Consider the following 19,453-nt stretch of genomic DNA (forward strand, 5'->3'; position numbering starts at 1 on the left):
GTTCAGAAATGGCTTCCATAAAGGGTAGATTTGTGGAGAAAAACGACTAATAGTTGTCCCGTGGACAGATTCTTCTACCTGAGCTGTGGCTCTCTGCACCTTCTTCAGAGTGACCATGGGCCTCTTGGCTGCTTCTCTAATTAGTGCTCTCCGTGTCTTGGTAGGTTTTCAGTTGTGCCATACTCCTTCCATTTTTGGATGATGGATTGAATAGTGCTCCATGAGACGTTCAGCGTTTGGGATATTTTTTATAACCTAACCCTGCTTTACACTTCTCCACAACTTTATCCCTGACCTGTCTGGTGTGTTCCTTGGTTTTCATGGTCCTGTTTTATCACTAATTTTCTCTAACAACCCTCTGAGGCCTTCACAAAACAGTTGTAGTTAGGACCCTTGAACACGACCGTATGTCCTCCGAGATATACAGTCTGTGAGTGGGCCATATGTCCGTGAGTGGCATTGATCGTGCGCACGGGAGCACACAGCATCATAGATTACAATGATGCTGTGCACGTCGAGCCGCCCGCGGGACTATTATCCTGCACTCGTAAGACCATATGAGTGCGGGACAATAGCCCCGCGGGCGGCCCAACGTGCACATCATCATTATAATCTATGATGCTGTGCGCTCCTGTGCGCACCATCAATGCCGCTCACAGACCGTATATATCTCAGAGGGCATACGGTCGTGTGCAAGGGCCTATATACTGAGAAGTCATTACACACAGGAGGACTCTATGTACTAATTAGGTGACTTCACATTGTGATTGGTCACACTGGATTTTATTTAGGGGGATCAGAGCACAGGGGGCTGAATACAAATGCACATCACACTTTTCAGGATTTTTTACAAATTTTGAGAACCATATATCATCTTCTACTCCCCTCACACGGACTTGTACTTTGTGTTGGTCGATCCCATTCAATTCCAATAAAATACATTTGAGTTTGTGGCTGTAACTAGAGATGAGCGAATGTCATATTTTGAAATTAGTTCACGCTTTGTTTTCTCGTAAAAGGTGAATTACGTTATGGATTCAGTCACCACGGACCATAACACAATTCTATGACGAAATGCATTCAAGTCTATGGGCTGAAAAACGGATCTGTCCCGTTTCCGTTATGCAGGGGAGTCCTCTCCTGCCTCTAAAGGCATTCCGTCATAGAATTGTGTTATGGTCCGTGGTAACGGAATCCATAACGCAATTCACCTTTTACCAGTAAACGAAGCGTGAATTTCATAACCTGAAATTCGCTCATCTCTAGTTGTAACGGTACGACGGGTATGATTACCTTTTCAGAGCACTGTACTAATGGAAAATACTGACCTTGTAAAAGTGACCTTAGACCTTGGATACAAAGTAACACAACGTTTCGCATTCTAAAAAGCGGAACCAAAATGTTTCCAGATGGGGAAAAAAGTTACAAGTGACCTTATGACCATCACAAAAAGGGGTGAAGCGCGACGAGAGCCAGGCACTCATATATTTATCCCTCCAGTACTGCGCCTCCGTGAGGCCCACGGACAGCTGATCTGGGGCTCCCAGCTGTGCCCCTCCCCCGCCCCTTTCATTTTCTGGAAGACTGATCCACAATTGAATGGCGCACAGAGAAAGAAGTTTTCTTTTTCCAGTGTCAGGATTTCATCCGGGGTTAATGAACCGGAATCAAACTGCTTTCTAAACACCAGCTTGAGGCCAAATAATTGTGACACTTCCCCTTTAAATGGTGATGACATCCTGACACTGGGAGAGGTTTATTTGTGGCCAGTGCTATATATACATGTATATGTGCAGCATCTGTCTGTCTGGTTATTTCTGGTGGGTGGCACTCCGCAGCCGCCACATTCCTGCTACACTCGTTCCCCTTTGATGGGGTGCGCAAAATGTACTTCATCCCTTAACAGTTCTGCGTACAGTATACAGCTCTGTGGTTGTATCCATGCTCCGCAGGCGTCAGCCCGCGCCTGTCCATCAAAGCCAAGCACTCCACCCTGCAGGATATACCCAGAGCCAGGTCCTACTAGGCCCCTCCACCTCCCAGGGACATACAGACCATCAGTACAGAAGGGTCTGGTCATGTGTGCTCCCGAACAATTAAAGGGGTATTCTCACCTCACTTTATGATGGGTGCTCGATACGACCTCAGAATCCCTCGACGCACTCCTCCACAGTATAGCCCTATATAGTCTCCCGCTGCCATATGTCACCCATAGGAATCGTTAAAAAAAAAAGTGTACGCTGCGCGGTATACGTTATTTATTGTGTAGTCGTCGCTATTAGATACAATGAAATAACAGGTTTTACGATGTTTGCCAGTCAATAGAACATGCCAGGAGAATTGGGCCTCATGGATATGTTTGGCGCATGCGCTGGGAGCCTCTGGTCATGATAGATTTTACCTTACATAAAAGTGATAACTAAATAAATATTAAAACAATACTGACAATAACAATTAAAATCTTAAAAAGATCAATCATACAATGAGGCAATAATAAACTACCCCTGTAACAAAAAAACGCAAGGAGACCCCAGGGAGGGCAGACAGGGTGGGCAATACTCGCCTCCGTGTCTTTAATAAAACTATGACTTTACGTCGTAGACTAGGAAAATCATTGAGTTTTACAGCAAGACACGGAGGCTCATATTGCAAGTTCAAAGCCGGTCTATAATAGAAGCAAATAAATTAGTCGGAGGACGAAAATAAAATTCTCTGAACGTGGTAACATTAGACCAATCAGCCAGGCGCATAACATCCTCCAACCTGGCCCCAGAAACCGCCAAGGCGGTGGCAGAAGCACTACGCACAGAATGGGCCGTGAAGACGGAAGTGTCTATTCCCGCTAGCGTCATGACCCATTTAAGCCAGCGTGCCAACGTAGGGCTGGAAACCGGCCCAAAAGGATGTCGGATAGAAAGGAACAACTGAGATATGGCAGGAGACCGATGGGCCTTAGTCCTGGATTCGTATTCCTTAAGGCACGCCACAGGACACAAAATTGGAGATGAAGTGAAACTGGGATAGGAGACAAACCGGATGCTAGTCTTGGTGCGACGCAAAATGTTAAAGGTGACCCCCTCTGGGGTGAAAGAACGAGCGTCATAATCAAGGGCCCTCACATCCGAGACCCTCTTGCAAGAAATAAGGCAAAACAATGCCAACAATTTAGCGGACAATTGCCTAAGTGAAAGAGCAGAATTCTCCGGCCAAGAGGATAAAAAGGAAAGGACCAGGGAGACGTCCCACGTAGTGGAAAAACAAGGCCGAAGAGGACGTGCCAACCGAGACCCACGCACCAAGCGAGAGACCGAAGGATGTTGACCAGCCGGTACACCCTCGTAACCTAAATGGGTAGAAGAAATAGCGGACCTGAAAAGGTTAATGGTCCGATACGCCTTCCCCACCTCAAAAAGAGAGGTAAGAAACTGAAGCAGATGAGCTACAGGCGCCGAAACGAGATCCAAGTCCCATTCCATGCACCAGTTAGCCCAAGTTTTCCAGGCTGCCCGGTAAGACTTTCTGGTGCCGGGAGCCCATGCGTTGTCCAGTAACTGTCGAGTCGCTTCCGAAATGCCATCGACAGCTCCAGGTGTCCGGAGATCCGGCACGCCAGCAGGCGTAGGGACCCGTCGAGGAGAAGTGGGTGGTGCAGACCCTGAGGGTTGCGCAGGAGATCCGGACGGGTCGGGAGAAGAAGAGGAATCTCCACTAGCATCCTCAGCAACGAAGGGAACCAGACCTGAGACCCCCAGAACGGAACCACCAACACCAAGTCCGCCAGATGTCGTTGAACCTGAAGGAGCATCCTCGGAATCATCGAGAAAGGAGGAAAAGCGTAAAGGCGGGATACCGACCAATCTTGGAGAAACGCATCCACCGCCACTGCTTCCGGATCCGGACGCCAGCTGAAAAACCGGGTGAGTTGCCTGTTGAGCCGAGAAGCAAAGAGATCGAAAGACATCGGTCCCCATAAGTCCGAAATCGCTGAGAACACCTCCGGATCCAACTGCCAATCGCTGCCGTCCGACAGGTAGCGCGAGTTCCAATCCGCACGAACGCTGCTCAGCCCCGGTAAGTATTCCGCCTGCACCATGATGTCCCTTGACAGGCAAAACGACCAAAAATCGGTTGACATACCAGACCGCCGAGATATTGTCCATCCGCAATCTGATGCCCTGGAGGCTCGCATCCGACTCGATGGTCAACTCCGGCAGAAATCCGAAGATCGCTCTGCCGTTCCACGCCTCCAGATTGGCGATCCACCAGTCCAACTCCTCTCGGGCTTCCGAGTCCAGAACCACCGCGTCCGCAAAGGAGGCACCGGTCCGAAGATGGGCGATCTTCAGTCGCTCGAGAGCACGGTAGTGCAACGGGGCCGGAAACACAGCCTGAATCGATGAAGCTAACAGCCCGATGATGCGAGCCAGGTGACGTAACGAGAGGTGGGGAATGAGAAGAGCATGTTTCAATTCCTTGCAAATCGCCCGCAACTTCGCCATCGGAAGGCTGAGGGACTCCGAGAGCGAATCCACCATGAAGCCCAGGAACTCCATCCTCTGAGATGGGATGAGGCATGACTTCTCCTTGTTGAGGAGGAAACCGCTGTCCACTGCAGATGTTCCAGCAATCCCACACTGGACTCGTGCATCAGGAGGATGTCGTCCAGGTAAATGATGAGACGTACGCCACGAGTCCTCAACCATGACACGACTGGACACAGCAGCTTGGTGAAACACCAAGGAGCTGAAGACAGCCCGAATGGGAGACAGGTGAACCTCCAGATCTCTCCTCTCCACCAGAACCGGAGCAGATCCCTAGAACGAGTGGCCACTGGGACCGTCAGGTAAGCATCTTTTAGATCCAGCTTTACCATCCAGTCCCCAGGAACTAACAGGTCCCGAAGGAGATGGATCCCCTCCATCTTGAAATGACGGTAGCGTACCATCGTATTCAGAGCGCGAAGGTTGATGACCGGTCTCATCTGACTCCCTTTTTTCTGGACGAGGAAAATATTGCTGATTACACCCCACCCAGAAGGAGGTGCTCGTTCTATCGCCTGTTTTTGCCTGAGAGAGCACAGCTCCGCGTCTACCAGAGCGCAATCTGGGCGTGACAGCGGTATGGGCGGGGGGGGAGGGAACCAGGCCTGAGGACCCCGAGAGCTCTATGTGAAAGCCCCTGACCGTGGTTAGTACCCATGGATCTGAGGTGATGAGGCCCCAAGCATGAGAAAAAAGTTGTCACGACTGTGACTGATCCAGACAGGTCTGGGAGGAGAAGGTCGCAGCGACTTGCTACTCGCGATAGCTTGTGAGTTTGCTCCGTGGTTCAGGGTATGTCATCCGGGTTTTGCCTTGTGAACCTTTTTGTCCTGACTGGAAGTTTGTAGGCATCCTTCTCAGGTGAGTCCTGTCTGCCACTCCCAGCTACTATATTAGTTTCAGTTTCACTTGCAGTCATTGCCAGATATAGTCCTTACTTCCAGTGCTATTCTGACCTTTGAAGGAGATCGTTTGACGGTATTGCTGTGGAGCTCTTGTCTGGGGTGGACTGTCGTTATTGGGATCACCTTCTCTGCTCGTGACTGGATAAGTCTATCTATGCTATAGATTGTTTGTTTGTTGCTGTCTTCCCCTGTTGTTCTCCTAGACATTAGTGATGGTGACTAGTGCTCCCATCTGCCTTTCCCCAGTCTAGTCTTCTTAGGGTGACTGAGGGTTTTAGGCATCCTGCTCGCCGCACGGGTTCACACCCCGTCTAGGGTATCAGGGCAGACAGGTGCCAGCTTAGGGTTAGTCAGGGGTGGCCGTTCTATTTCCCATCCGTAGATAAGGGTCCCCCTTCCCCTCCGTCTGGTGCGACACGACTGCTGCTGGGATAGCGGTCGTGACAACAAGGTACCATAGAATCCCCAATCTGGGGAAGACTTACCCAAGGGTCTGCGAGAGCTGGGGTTGCCTCTGAAGGAGCGAGATCACCACTGGCCTCCTCTTGTAGAGCAGAAGGATAAGGGGTTGCGCTGGTCCTGGAAGGGAGGTCGCTGTCCAACGGAACCTCTACTCGCGCCACGGGCCTGAAAGTTTGCACGGCCGGACAGGCGGCCTCTACCACTGCCGGCCCGATGAGAGACCCGTCCCTGGAATACCCTGCGCATAGAGGCCTGTGCTTTGTCAAGCGCGGTGAAGGTACCCACGAATCGGCCCATATCCTTAATAAAGGAATCGCCGAAAAGGAGACCCTGGGCGTCTTTACCCGCCTCTGTGAGTGCCAAATTCGCCAATCTAACAAGATGGCTTTGCGCCTCTCAATTGCCAAGGAAGTATTGGCGTTACCGGCAATACAGATTGCCCTTTGGGTCCAACCCCGCAATTCTTTGGGGTCTATTGGGGAGCCCTCATTTCTAGCCGCCTCGGCTAATTCAAAAATCTTGGCTAGCGGGCCGAAGATATCTAAAACCTTATCCTGGCAGCTGCGCAGAGCTGAGTCCAGGCCCTTTTTTGGGTTCCAACCAGTCTTGGCCTAGAATTGTGACATCTTGGGATCCACAACGGGAGTGTCACATACTTTGTTGGGGACTAGTGGTCTGGGACACTCGACACTAAGCTTGTTCCGGGTCTCCCGGCTCAGAGGGTGACGCACCCAGTGTTCTAAATAAGCCCCCACATGGTCAGTGGGAAGCCACTCCGCCGATCGAGGGTGATGCAAGGTCTCAGGGTCGAACATCGGTTCGCCCGATGAATCCAGCAAAGCATCTGATCGGTTAACGTTGGGTGAGGAGGCTACGTCCTTGGCAGAGGAGGCCGCAGTAGCGGAGGCTGAGGGGCCCTGAACTGGGGGGGCAACATCCTCCTCTGACACATAATCAAAATCCGCAATAGCCTCCTCGTCTGATGCTCTGTCCGAGTCAGACATATCAGGTGATTGCGCTCTAGCGCCCTTCCATGTTCGCACCCGTTCTGCCTGGCGTGATGAGGCCCTTTTTCGTGAACTATGCACGATCTCTTGGGTGGCAGGATGCGCACCAGTCAAAGTCTCCTGTGGCACAGGAGGGTCATTAGAGGTAGGCTGCGGTGTAGCAATAGGGTCTTGCAAAGTCACTCTAGCGGGCTGGGCGGATAGTGCCTGGGTAATGCTTTGTGACAATATAGTCGACATGGAGCCCATGGCTGCCATGATGGCGTCTGACACAGAGCGCTGCAGGGCAAGCGCTTGTGCGTCCACCTCAGTGGTATTCTGACCCTCAGGGGAGGAGGGGGGGACATTTGTGGTAGGAGTAAGTGTAGGGTTAGACATGATACCCCTATAATATGGCCGGACAATAGAGGGCACACTGGGGGCTAGCGCTAATGAAACCTGTAAAATCGCAGAGTAAAATTGCAGCTAAGTCACAGTAGGAGCGCACGCCTGAGCAGCCGACCGGAGCAGAGCGCAGGAGCCGGAGACTGGAGTGACGCGCAGGGGCCGGAAGCGCAGAGGGAACAGGAAACCAGACAAAAAGCCCACGAATCGCGGTACAATCGACAACCAAAATGGCCGTCGAGATCTCGCGGCCGGCAGAGCCACTGAAGGCGTCCACAGGAATGGCGCCGCAGAAGCGAGGGGAAGAAGCCCCCGCCTCCGAACGCCGAGGAAAGCGTGGGGACCGAGCAGGTGACACAGAGGGAACGCCGCAATGAGCGGCCTCCGCCGAGAATAGGGAAAACGCAGCAGTCAGAATAAAAGGAACGCAGGGAAGCGCTAAACAGAGAATACAAATAAGCGCAGGGGAAATAGAAAGCCCGCAAAGGCAATAAGCGGGTAGAAACCCCCAAGTGAGCGCTGACAGCAAAGGATCAACATAAACACAAACCATGTAGAAAAACAACAGAATCTATAGGTGCACTTAACTGGTGGCAGCAGCAAAGAAAGAGGAAGGTCCAGAGGAGGAGCGGCCTATTATAGGGGCCATAGGGGAGGGACCTTGGTTACTATGGTTATTTCCTGTATGTAAAAAAAAATTCTCTTTGCTGCTATTGGTGGACAGTAAAGAAGGAGATAGCAATATGAGCCTCCGTGTCTGGCTGTAAAACTCAGGATCAGTACAGGATAAGTAATGTCTGTACACAGTGACTGCACCAGCAGAATAGTGAGTGCAGCTCTGGAGTATAATACAGGATGTAACTCAGGATCAGTACAGGATAAGTAATGTATGTACACAGTGACTGCACCAGCAGAATAGTGAGTGCAGCTCTGGAGTATCATACAGGATGTAACTGAGGATCAGTACAGGATAAGTAATGTATGTACACAGTGACTGCACCAGCAGAATAGTGAGTGCAGCTCTGGAGTATAATACAGGATGTAACTCAGGATCAGTACAGGATAAGTAATGTATGTACACAGTGACTGCACCAGCAGAATAGTGAGTGCAGCTCTGGTGTATAATACAGGATGTAACTCAGGATCAGTACAGGATAAGTAATGTATGTACACAGTGACTCCACCAGCAGAATAGTGAGTGCAGCTCTGGGGTATATTACAGGATGTAACTCAGGATCAGTACAGGATAAGTAATGTCTGTACACAGTGACTGCACCAGCAGAATAGTGAGTGCAGCTCTGGAGTATAATATAGCTTGTAACTCAGGATCAGTACAGGATAAGTAATGTATGTACACAGTGACTGCACCAGCAGAATAGTGAGTGCAGCTCTGGAGTATAATACAGGATGTAACTCAGGATCAGTACAGGATAAGTAATGTATGTACACAGTGACTGCACCAGCAGAATAGTGAGTGCAGCTCTGGAGTATAATACAGGATGTAACTCAGGATCAGTACAGGATAAGTTATGTATGTACATAGTGACTGCACCAGCAGAATAGTGAGTGCAGCTCTGGAGTATAATACAGGATGTAACGCAGGATCAGTACAGGATAAGTATTGTCATGTATGTGCACAGTGACTGCACCAGCAGAATAGTGAGTGCAGCTCTGGAGTATAATACAGGATGTAACACAGGATCAGTACAGGATAAGTAATGTATGTACATAGTGACTGCACCAGCAGAATAGTGAGTGCGGCTCTGGGGTATAATACAGGATGTAACTCAGGATCAGTACAGGATAAGTAATGTATATACACAGTGACTGCACCAGCAGAATAGTGAGTGCAGCTCTGGAGTATAATACAGTATGTAACTCAGGATCAGTACAGGATAAGTAATGTATGTACACAGTGACTGCCCCAGCAGAATATTGAGTGCAGCTCTGGAGTATAATACAGTATGTAACTCAGGATCAGTACAGGATAAGTAATGTATGTACACAGTGACTGCCCCAGCAGAATAGTGAGTGCAGCTCTGGAGTATAATACAGTATGTAACTCAGGATCAGTACAGGATAAGTAATGTATGTACACAGTGACTGCACCAGCAGAATAGTGAGTGCAGCTCTGGAGTATAATACAGGATGTAAGTCAGGATCAGTACAGGATAAGTAATGTATGTACACAGTGACTGCACCAGCAGAATAGTGAGTGCAGCTCTGGAGTATAATACAGGATGTAACTCGGGATCAGTACAGGGTAAGTAATGTAATGTATCTTACACAGTGACTGCACCAGCAGAATAGTGAGTGCAGCTCTGGAGTATAATACAGGATGTTACTCAGGATCAGTACAGGATAAGTAATGTATATACACAGTGACTGCACCAGCAGAATAGTGAGTGCAGCTCTGGAGTATAATACAGGATGTAACTCAGGATCAGTACAGGATAAGTAATGTATGTACACAGTGACTGCACCAGCAGAATAGTGAGTGCAGCTCTGGAGTATAATACAGGATGTAACACAGGATCAGTACAGGAAAAGTAATGTATGTACACAGTGACTGCACCAGCAGAATAGTGAGTGCAGCTCTGGAGTATAATACAGGATGTAACTCAGGATCAGTACAGGATAAGTAATGTATGTATACAGTGACTGCACAAGCAGAATACTGAGTGCAGCTCCGGAGTATAATACAGGATGTAACTCAGGATCAGTACAGGATAAGTAATGTATGTACATAGTGACTGCACCAGCAGAATAGTGAGTGCAGCTCTGGAGTATAATACAGGATGTAACTCAGGATCAGTACAGGATAAGTAATGTATGTACACAGTGACTGCACTAGCAGAATAGTGAGTGCAGCTCTGGAGTATAATATAGGATGTAACTGAGGATCAGTACAGGATAAGTAATGTATGTACACAGTGACTGCACCAGCAGAATAGTGAGTGCAGCTCTGGAGTATAATACAGGATGTAACTCAGGATCAGTACAGGATAAGTAATGTATGTACACAGTGACTGCACCAGCAGAATAGTGAGTGCAGCTCTGGACTATAATACAGGATGTAACACAAGATCAGTACAGGATACGTAATGTATGTACACAGTGACTCCACCAGCAGAATAGCGAGTGCAGCTCTGGAGTATAATACAGGATGTAACTCGGGATCAGTACAGGATAGGTAATGTATGTACACAGTGACTGCACCAGCAGAATAGTGAGTGCAGCTCTGGAGTATAATACAGGATGTAACTCGGGATCAGTACAGGATAGGTAATGTATGTACACAGTGACTGCACCAGCAGAATAGTGAGTGCAGCTCTGGAGTATAATACAGGATGTAACTCAGGATCAGTACAGGATAAGTAATGTATGTACACAGTGACTGCACCAGCAGAATAGTGAGTGCAGCTCTGGAGTATAATACAGGATGTAACTCAGGATCAGTACAGGATAAGTAATGTATGAACACAGTGACTCCACCAGCAGAATAGTGAGTGCAGCTCTGGAGTATAATACAGGATGTAACTCAGGATCAGTACAGGATAAGTAATGTATGTACACAGTGACTGCACCAGCAGAATAGTGAGTGCAGCTCTGGAGTATAATACAGGATGTAACTCAGGATCAGTACAGGATAAGTAATGTATGTATACAGTGACTGCACCGGCAGAATAGCGAGTGCAGCTCTGGAGTATAATACAGGATGTAACTCAGGATCAGTACAGGATAAGTAATGTATGTACACGGTGACTGCACCAGCAGAATAGTGAGTGCAGCTCTGGAGTATAATACAGGATGTAACTCAGGATCAGTACAGGATAAGTAATGTATGTATACAGTGACAGCACCAGCAGAATAGTGAGTGCAGCTCTGGAGTATAATACAGGATGTAACTCAGGATCAGTACAGGATAAGTAATGTATGTACACAGTGAGTGCACCAGCAGAATAGTGAGTGCAGCTCTGGAGTATAATACAGGATGTAACTCAGGATCTCTATATAAAATCTGTAAAGTGGTGATCAGAGGTGCATTTGTGTCCCCAATGATGTCTTTCTGTGTGACCGGCCTGAAGAAATATTACGGTGGAGTTTCTCATTTTTAAAGATGTTTTGGTGCAGCAAAATGTTCAAATTAAATTAATGTAATATTTTCTTGATTTTTTTATGTTTTAAAATATTCAGAAAATCAAATAAAATATTATTAACAAATAAAAATAAATTAAAAGCGAGGTCCCTGGTCTAAGTTGTGGGGGGAGAGGGGTACAATGAGAGCCAATGGACAACAGGGGGATCCAGCCGGTCTGTTCTCCTTACCCTGCAGCTGGGATCTTAATGCTGGACACAAAACAGCACTTTAAGTCAATGGTGACACAATCCTGTGAAGAGGGACGTATTGCCATTTACATAGACACACCCCCTCATCTACATAAAGTAAGTCGCACCATCACTGCCTGCGCAAGGGCAGATGGTAACCCCATCAGCCATGTGTATGACCTGTGACCTGTGAACTGTGACCCCCTGTGATAATATGCTGAAAGACATTGCAGCAGAGACCCTGAGAATTCCCATGGAAGAAGACATGGGGTGAAGCCTACCCCCCCCCCCCCCCAAACACACATAGATATCAATTATGTCTTTATTATAAGGGAATACACCCCACCTGCTCCTCAACACATGAACGACAGCAGAAGAAAAGTGGGCGATGAGACCTTCATGTGACAATGACTTTATAATGGCAGCAACTTTCTGGAGTTCAGCTCACTATGTTTAATACCTCTGCTTGCTTTTAGTGAATGTGACACTTGGGGTACAGGGTAATGACAGACTCTCGGGGTACGGGATAATGACGCTGACACTCGGGGTACGGGATAATGACGCTGACACTTGGGGTGCGGGATAATGACGCTGACACTCGGGGTACAGGATAATGACGCTGACACTCGGGGTACAGGATAATGACGCTGACACTTGGGGTGCGGGATAATGACGCTGACACTAGGGGTACAGGATAATGACGCTGACACTCGGGGTACGGGATAATGACGCTGACACTCGGGGTACGGGATAATGACGCTGACACTCGGGGTGCGGGATAATGACGCTGACACTCGGGGTACGGGATAATGACGCTGACACTCGGGGTACTGGATAATGACGCTGACACTCGGGGTACGGGATAATGACGCTGACACTCGGGGTACGGGATAATGACGCTGACACTCGGGGTACGGGATAATGACGCTGACACTCGGGGTACGGGATAATGACGCTGACACTCGGGGTACGGGATAATGACGCTGACACTCGGGGTACAGGATAATGACGCTGACACTCAGGGTACAGGATAATGACGCTGACACTCGGGGTACAGGATAATGACTGACACTCGGGGTACAGGATAATGACGCTGACACTCGGGGTGCAGGATGATGACGCTGACACTCGGGGTGCAGGATAATGACGCTGACACTCGGGGTACAGGATAATGACGCTGACACTCGGGGTGCAGGATAATGACACTGACACTCGGGGTACAGGACAATGACGCTGACACTCGGGGTACAGGATAATGACGCTGACACTCTGGGTACAGGATAATGACACTGACACTCGGGGTACAGGATAATGACGCTGACACTCGGGGTACAGGATAATGACGCTGACACTCGGGGTACAGGATAATGACACTGACACTCGGGGTACAGGATAATGACGCTGACACTCGGGGTACAGGATAATGACGCTGACACTCGGGGTACAGGATAATGACACTGACACTCGGGGTACAGGATAATGACGCTGACACTTGGGGTACAGGATAATGACGCTGACACTTGGGGTACAGGATAATGACACACTGACACTTGGGGTACAGGATAATGAGACTGACACTCGGGGTACAGGATAATGACGCTGACACTCGGGGTACAGGATAATGACGCTGACACTGGGGGGTACAGGATAATGACGCTGACACTGGGGGTACAGGATAATGACGCTGACACTCGGGGTACAGGATAATGACGCTGATACTCGGGGTACAGGATAATGACGCTGACACTTGGGGTACAGGATAATGACGCTGATACTCGGGGTACAGGATAATGACGCTGACACTCAGGGTACAGGATAATGACGCTGACACTCGGGGTACAGGATAATGACACTGACACTCGGGGTACAGGATAATGACGCTGACACTTGGGGTACAGGATAATGACGCTGATACTCGGGGTACAGGATAATGACGCTGACACTCGGGGTACAGGGTAATGACACTGACACTCGGGGTACAGGATAATGACGCTGACACTGACACTCGGGGTACAGGATAATGACAGGATGTGCTGGATGGAGGAGGATGGTGGTTGTTTTTCTTTGTGTTACATTATAATTTCGATATAAATAATAACAATGATAATGCTGTGTGTATTCTCTGCTGATCGGTGATGAGGAGGAGGATAGTGGTTGTTGTCCTGGCAGATGATAACTATCTCCACACCCAGAAGTTGCTCCCCACCTGCCGCCCCCTCCTCCACTGTCCTCTCCCCTCCTCCCCTCCATTGTTCGCGGTGCAGATGGAGCTCCCGGCAGCAGCCAATCAGCGCAGACCAGAGCGGGACTACTACCCCAGGGGCAGGAGCAGAGGGCTTAGTCCAGGAGAGGAGGCAGAGGGTGACATGGGGGTAATGGGGACGACATAGAGGAGGTGAGTGCCGCGGTGTGTGCACGGGGATGCGGCTCTGTATTCACTGTGTAGCTTTGTGTTTGCATCTTATATACAATGTTTATATGGTGAGTGCAGCACTGACTGTATGTGCTGTATATAGTATGTGTGTGCAGTATATAGTGTACAGTGTGTGCTGTATATAGTGTAGAGTGTGTGCAGTATATAGTGTACAGTGTGTGCAGTATATAGTGTGTGTGTGCTGTATATAGTGTACAGTGTGTGCTGTATATAGTGTGTGTATGTGCTGTATATAGTGTACAGTGTGTGCAGTATATAGTGTGTGTGTGCAGTATATAGTGTGTGTGTGCAGTATATAGTGTATTGTGTGTGCTGTATATAGTGTACAGTGTGTGCAGTATATAGTGTACAGTGTGTGCTGTATATAGTGTGCAGTGTGTGCTGTATATAGTGTACAGTGTGTGCAGTATATAGTGTGTGTGTGTGCTGTATATAGTGTACAGTGTGTGCAGTATATAGTGTATTGTGTGGGCTGTATATAGTGTACTGTGTGTGTGTGTGCAGTATAAAGTGTGTGCTGTATATAGTGTGTGTGTGCTGTATATAGTGTATTGTGTGTGCTGTATATAGTGTGTGTGTGTGTGTGTGTGTGCTGTATATAGTGTGTGTGTGCAGTATATAGTGTGTGTGTGTGTGTGCAGTATATAGTGTGTGTGTGCAGTATATAGTGTGTGTGTGTGTGTGCAGTATATAGTGTGTGTGTGTGCAGTATATAGTGTACTGTGTGTGTGCAGTATATAGTGTGTGCAGTATATAGTGTGTGTGTGTGCAGTATATAGTGTGTGTGCAGTATATAGTGTGTGTGTGCAGTATATAGTGTACTGTGTGTGTGCAGTATATAGTGTGTGCAGTATATAGTGTGTGCAGTATACAGTGTGTGTGCAGTATATAGTGTATTGTGTGTGCTGTATATAGTGTGTGTGCAGTATACAGTGTACAGTGTGTGAAGTATATAGTGTACTGTGTGTGCAGTGTATTGTGTGTGCAGTATATAGTGTATTGTGTGTGTGCAGTATATAGTGTACTGTGTGTGCAGTGTATTGTGTGTGCAGTATATAGTGTACAGTGTGTGCAGTGTATTGTGTGTGCAGTATATAGTGTACAGTGTGTGCAGTATATAGTATACAGTGTGTGCAGTGTATTGTGTGTGCAGTGTGTGCAGTGTATGGTGTACGGTATACAATGTGTTTGCTCCTCTTTGTAGCAGTGCATTGTGTGTACACAGTGCTGTACATGTGCTGTATGTGCTGTATGTGCTGTTTGTGCTGTTTGTGCTGTATGTGCTGTATGTGCTGTATGTGCTGTTTGTGCTGTATGTGCTGTATGTGCTGTATGTGCTGTATGTGCTGTTTGTGCTGTATGTGCTGTATGTGCTGTATGTGCTGTATGTGCTGTATGTGCTGTTTGTGCTGTATGTTTAGTGTGTTCAGGAATTGTGTTAGTTTTGCTTCTATGTGTAGATTTTGGTTTTCCTGTGGATGTTGTGTGTTTATTACTAGGAATAGTCACTTTTGGCTTCTGTCCATCTGGTATTACAGGACTGGTGTGTACTGGTGTGCACTGGTGTGTACTGGACCCTTAATACATAGCTCAGGGTTTAGGACTTCTGTGTACATTGCTGGGGGTAGTGATGTTCCTGGGACATATGGAGCAGGTGCCTCTGCTTGTGATCTCCATACAATGTACACCACATCCCCTCCCCCACCCAAAACAACCCAGTAATCATAAATGACATTGACTACAATAAATCTGGTGACCAACTAAATGTCATGAGATTTCTTAAGCAGATCAGTAGATCCAAAGTCATATCACAAATCCATGTGCATGTAACAAAGAAATCACTGGTGATCTGATCACTTGTATTGGTGACTTTGACAGGGATCTAGTGTTATATGATGTCACATTTATTCTTGTAATGTCCAAGTAATCTGGTGATATGTGCAGGAGGCTCATGAGATCTTGTCCTAGTAATCTAGTATGATAATAATATTGCACATAACCAACTGATCTAGTCTGATGTACCAGGGATCCGATGATCTGGTCACATCTCCTAATAATTTAGTTTCTAGTGATTTTGTATATCAAGCAGGGGATCTGGTTTTACATGAAATCACGTCTGTTTCTCTTGAGGTCCTTGTGATCCAGTCACATTGTATGTGTTAGTGATCTACTGTAGCCTTACAGAATCTGTAGTGTTGATCCAGTCACCTAGTGCGATGTTGCAGCCAACGTGTCCTGTGATGTCCTAGTGATCTTGTGGCATGGATTACTTGAGTAAAGTGATCTGTAATGATCTGCAACTCATCTGATTTGACATGGCGTTCCAGTAACATTTATTTTTTTTGTAAGGTTAGATGCTATTATGTGATCTTGTCATATCCCAGAGATCTCATCCCTTCTGCTAGTGATCTAGTGTGGGGGTAGAGACTCTTTGTTGTCCGGTTGATCTCATGATATAGCCGTCATCTAGTATTATGTGGAATTGCAGGGACAATTTGAGATTAGCAAGTGATCTGGAGATCTAGCGCTTGGAATCTCTTAAGGATCTAGTGTTCTCTCTAGTGATCCTGTGTGCAGCAGGTATTAGTGATGCACCACTCAGGGCTCCGCAGTGATGTCTGGCTGGTTACATCCAACCTTTCATCCCCATAGAAATAAACCATCAGCGCTGATTATAATCCCATGTGACCCATTTTCCTCCCTGTGATCTCATGGCCAAGTGGTTAACTCCCATGGATACAAGTGTTTGTCTGCGCAGAGCAGGATTAGGCCACTTTCACACTGGCGTCTTAGCTTTCCGTTTGTGCGATCCGTTCAGGGCTCAGTTTGCATTCTAAGGCACTGTCGAGGCTGCGCTGTGTGATTTGTGCGCTGATAGCTGGGATTATGGATACTATGTACCGATTATGAAGAGTATGTTGGGATTATAGATATTTTATGGGGATTATTATATCATTTAGGACCCTCCTAGTTTACTTTGTGTTCTCCATCACAAGAACTGCGCTGTTCTGTCCAGTGAAATGATGGACCGCACTGTTGTCAGACCTCGTTACTGCCGTCATCTGACGGATCTGGTGATTCCGCCATTTTTGTTGCTTTGATTCAATGACAGAAATGGTACCGGAAGTTTTGCAGTGATGTGAACAAGCTGGAAGGGTTCGCTACGTTCACATCACCGTATCCAGCATATAATGCCGCAAACCGCCGGATCCCTATTGACTATAATGGGCTCCGATGGGGTCCTGTTGCCGGCTTTTGGACACACAAAAAGTTGTGCACACAGGACTTTTTGTCTGGCTGAAAGCCGCCATTTATGCCGGAAAGCGAGAGGATCCCATTATGGTCCAGCATATTGCGGCATTATCCGTCTATGGTGGATACGGCGAACTCCCACAGGCTGTTCCTCTGCCGGAGTTCACCAGGGAGATGTGAATATAGCCTTGCAGTTCCGGTGTTGTGTTCCAGAAGAATTGACGGATCGGGCATATGGCACCATCGCCACCCGCCGGATCCCATTCACTGTAATGGGATTCACCAGGTTTCCTGCATGGACACCAGCATTCTTCCAGACAAAATACCGCAGCCAATGGATTAGCATTAGGGGTGCATGACCTTTCATTACAGAAGGGAGGCGCCATTGACCCTAATGACTTAGGGTGCTTTCACACCAGCGTTATTCTTTTCCGGTATTGAGTTCCGTCCTAGGGGGTCAATACCGGAAAAGAACTGATCAGTTTTATCCTAATGCATTCTGAATGGAGAGCGATCCGTTCAGGATGCATCAGTTCAGTCCCTCTTACGTTTTTTGGACTGAGAAAATTCCATTGAAATGCATTAATGCCGGATCCGGACCCAAGTGTTCCGGCAAAACGGATCCGGTTTTGCAGTCTGTGCATGCGCAGACCTTTATAAAAATGACAAATAAATAAATACCGGATCCATTTTTCCGGAAAGACGGATCCGGTATTGCAATGCATTTGTGAGACGGATCCGCATCCTGATCCGTCTCACAAATGCATCCATTTGCGTCCGGATTGTCGGATCCGATAGGCAGTTCCGGAGATGGAAGCCTCAAGTGCCCTTATGCACCAGAGCCTTGTACCCTTGATGCCATACCTGGTGCCCACTTTAATCAGCAGTGATTGGGCGGTGTCATCTGTGCACTATATGGGGGGGGGGGGGGGATAGAAGGTTCTGCATAGAATGTAACACATTGTATCCATTAAGTAATAACACTCTATGTAGTGTGGACCCTTGTATGTTCTGTATGTTGATAATTAACCCCTTCTCCCCACGTGTCCTGTTGTTATTACAGCATATATTCCACGGCTGCGGTTTATTACTCTGCTGCTCCCGGAGCTGATGCTGGAGTAAGGCCTCATGCACACGACCGTTGTGTGCATCCGTGGCCGTTGTGCCGTTTTCCGTTTTTTTTCACGGACCCATTGACTTTCAATGGGTCCGTGGAAAAATCGGAAAATGCACCGTTTGGCAGCCGCATCCGTGATCCGTGTTTCCTGGCCGTGAAAAAAATATGACCTGTCCTATTTTTTTCACGGCCAACGGTTCATGGACCCATTCAAGTCAATGGGTCCGTGAAAAAACACTGATGCACACAAGATTGGCATCCGTGTCCGTGATCCGTGTCCGTGATCCGTGTCCGTTTTTTCCTATCATTTCAATGGCAAACTTGACTTAGATTTCTTTTTTCATTTTACATGTCCATGGATCCTCCAAAAAACAAGGAAGACCCACGGACGAAAAAACGGTCACGGATCACGGACCTACGGACCCCGTTTTTGCGGACCTTAAAAAAAAACGGTCGTGTGAAAGAGGCCTAATACTGAGGAATGCTCTGGTGTAGCAGAGTTACGGATCGCTCATTACATGGATTCACTTCTCATATGCTGTCGGGTTATTGCAGTGATCACTTTGGATGCCGGGCTTCAGATGTAGCAGAGACTATTCTTGTATGACAGCCTGTTCAGTTGTAATAGGGTTGGGTTTGTCATTTGACACACTCCATCATGATAGCTATGGTTTTACATGGGACTTCTAGTGTTGCCTGGACTCCTCGAGTTATCACAGTGCAGAAGCCAAGCAGCCCCAGAAAGATAAATGACATATTCAGCTCTGCTACATCACATAGGTTTTGCTGTGTCACATCTGAACTATTAACCAAAGGTGAGGCTGTAGGGTGAAATGAGGATCTAAGGAAAGTCCACACCACAAAGAGAATACTTCAGTTTTCCATGATACTGTCTGGCGCCGACCTTCTTCCGTCCGCGATCCCAGGGCTCTTCTCAGTGTTCAAAGAGTTGTCAGAGGCGGCCATGTTTGCAGTGATCTGTAATGTAGCACCAGTAATCCCTGCCCCGGAAATCACATCGA

The sequence above is a fragment of the Bufo gargarizans genome, chromosome 1, assembly GCF_014858855.1.
Source record: "Bufo gargarizans isolate SCDJY-AF-19 chromosome 1, ASM1485885v1, whole genome shotgun sequence".
Classification (NCBI taxonomy): domain Eukaryota; kingdom Metazoa; phylum Chordata; class Amphibia; order Anura; family Bufonidae; genus Bufo; species Bufo gargarizans.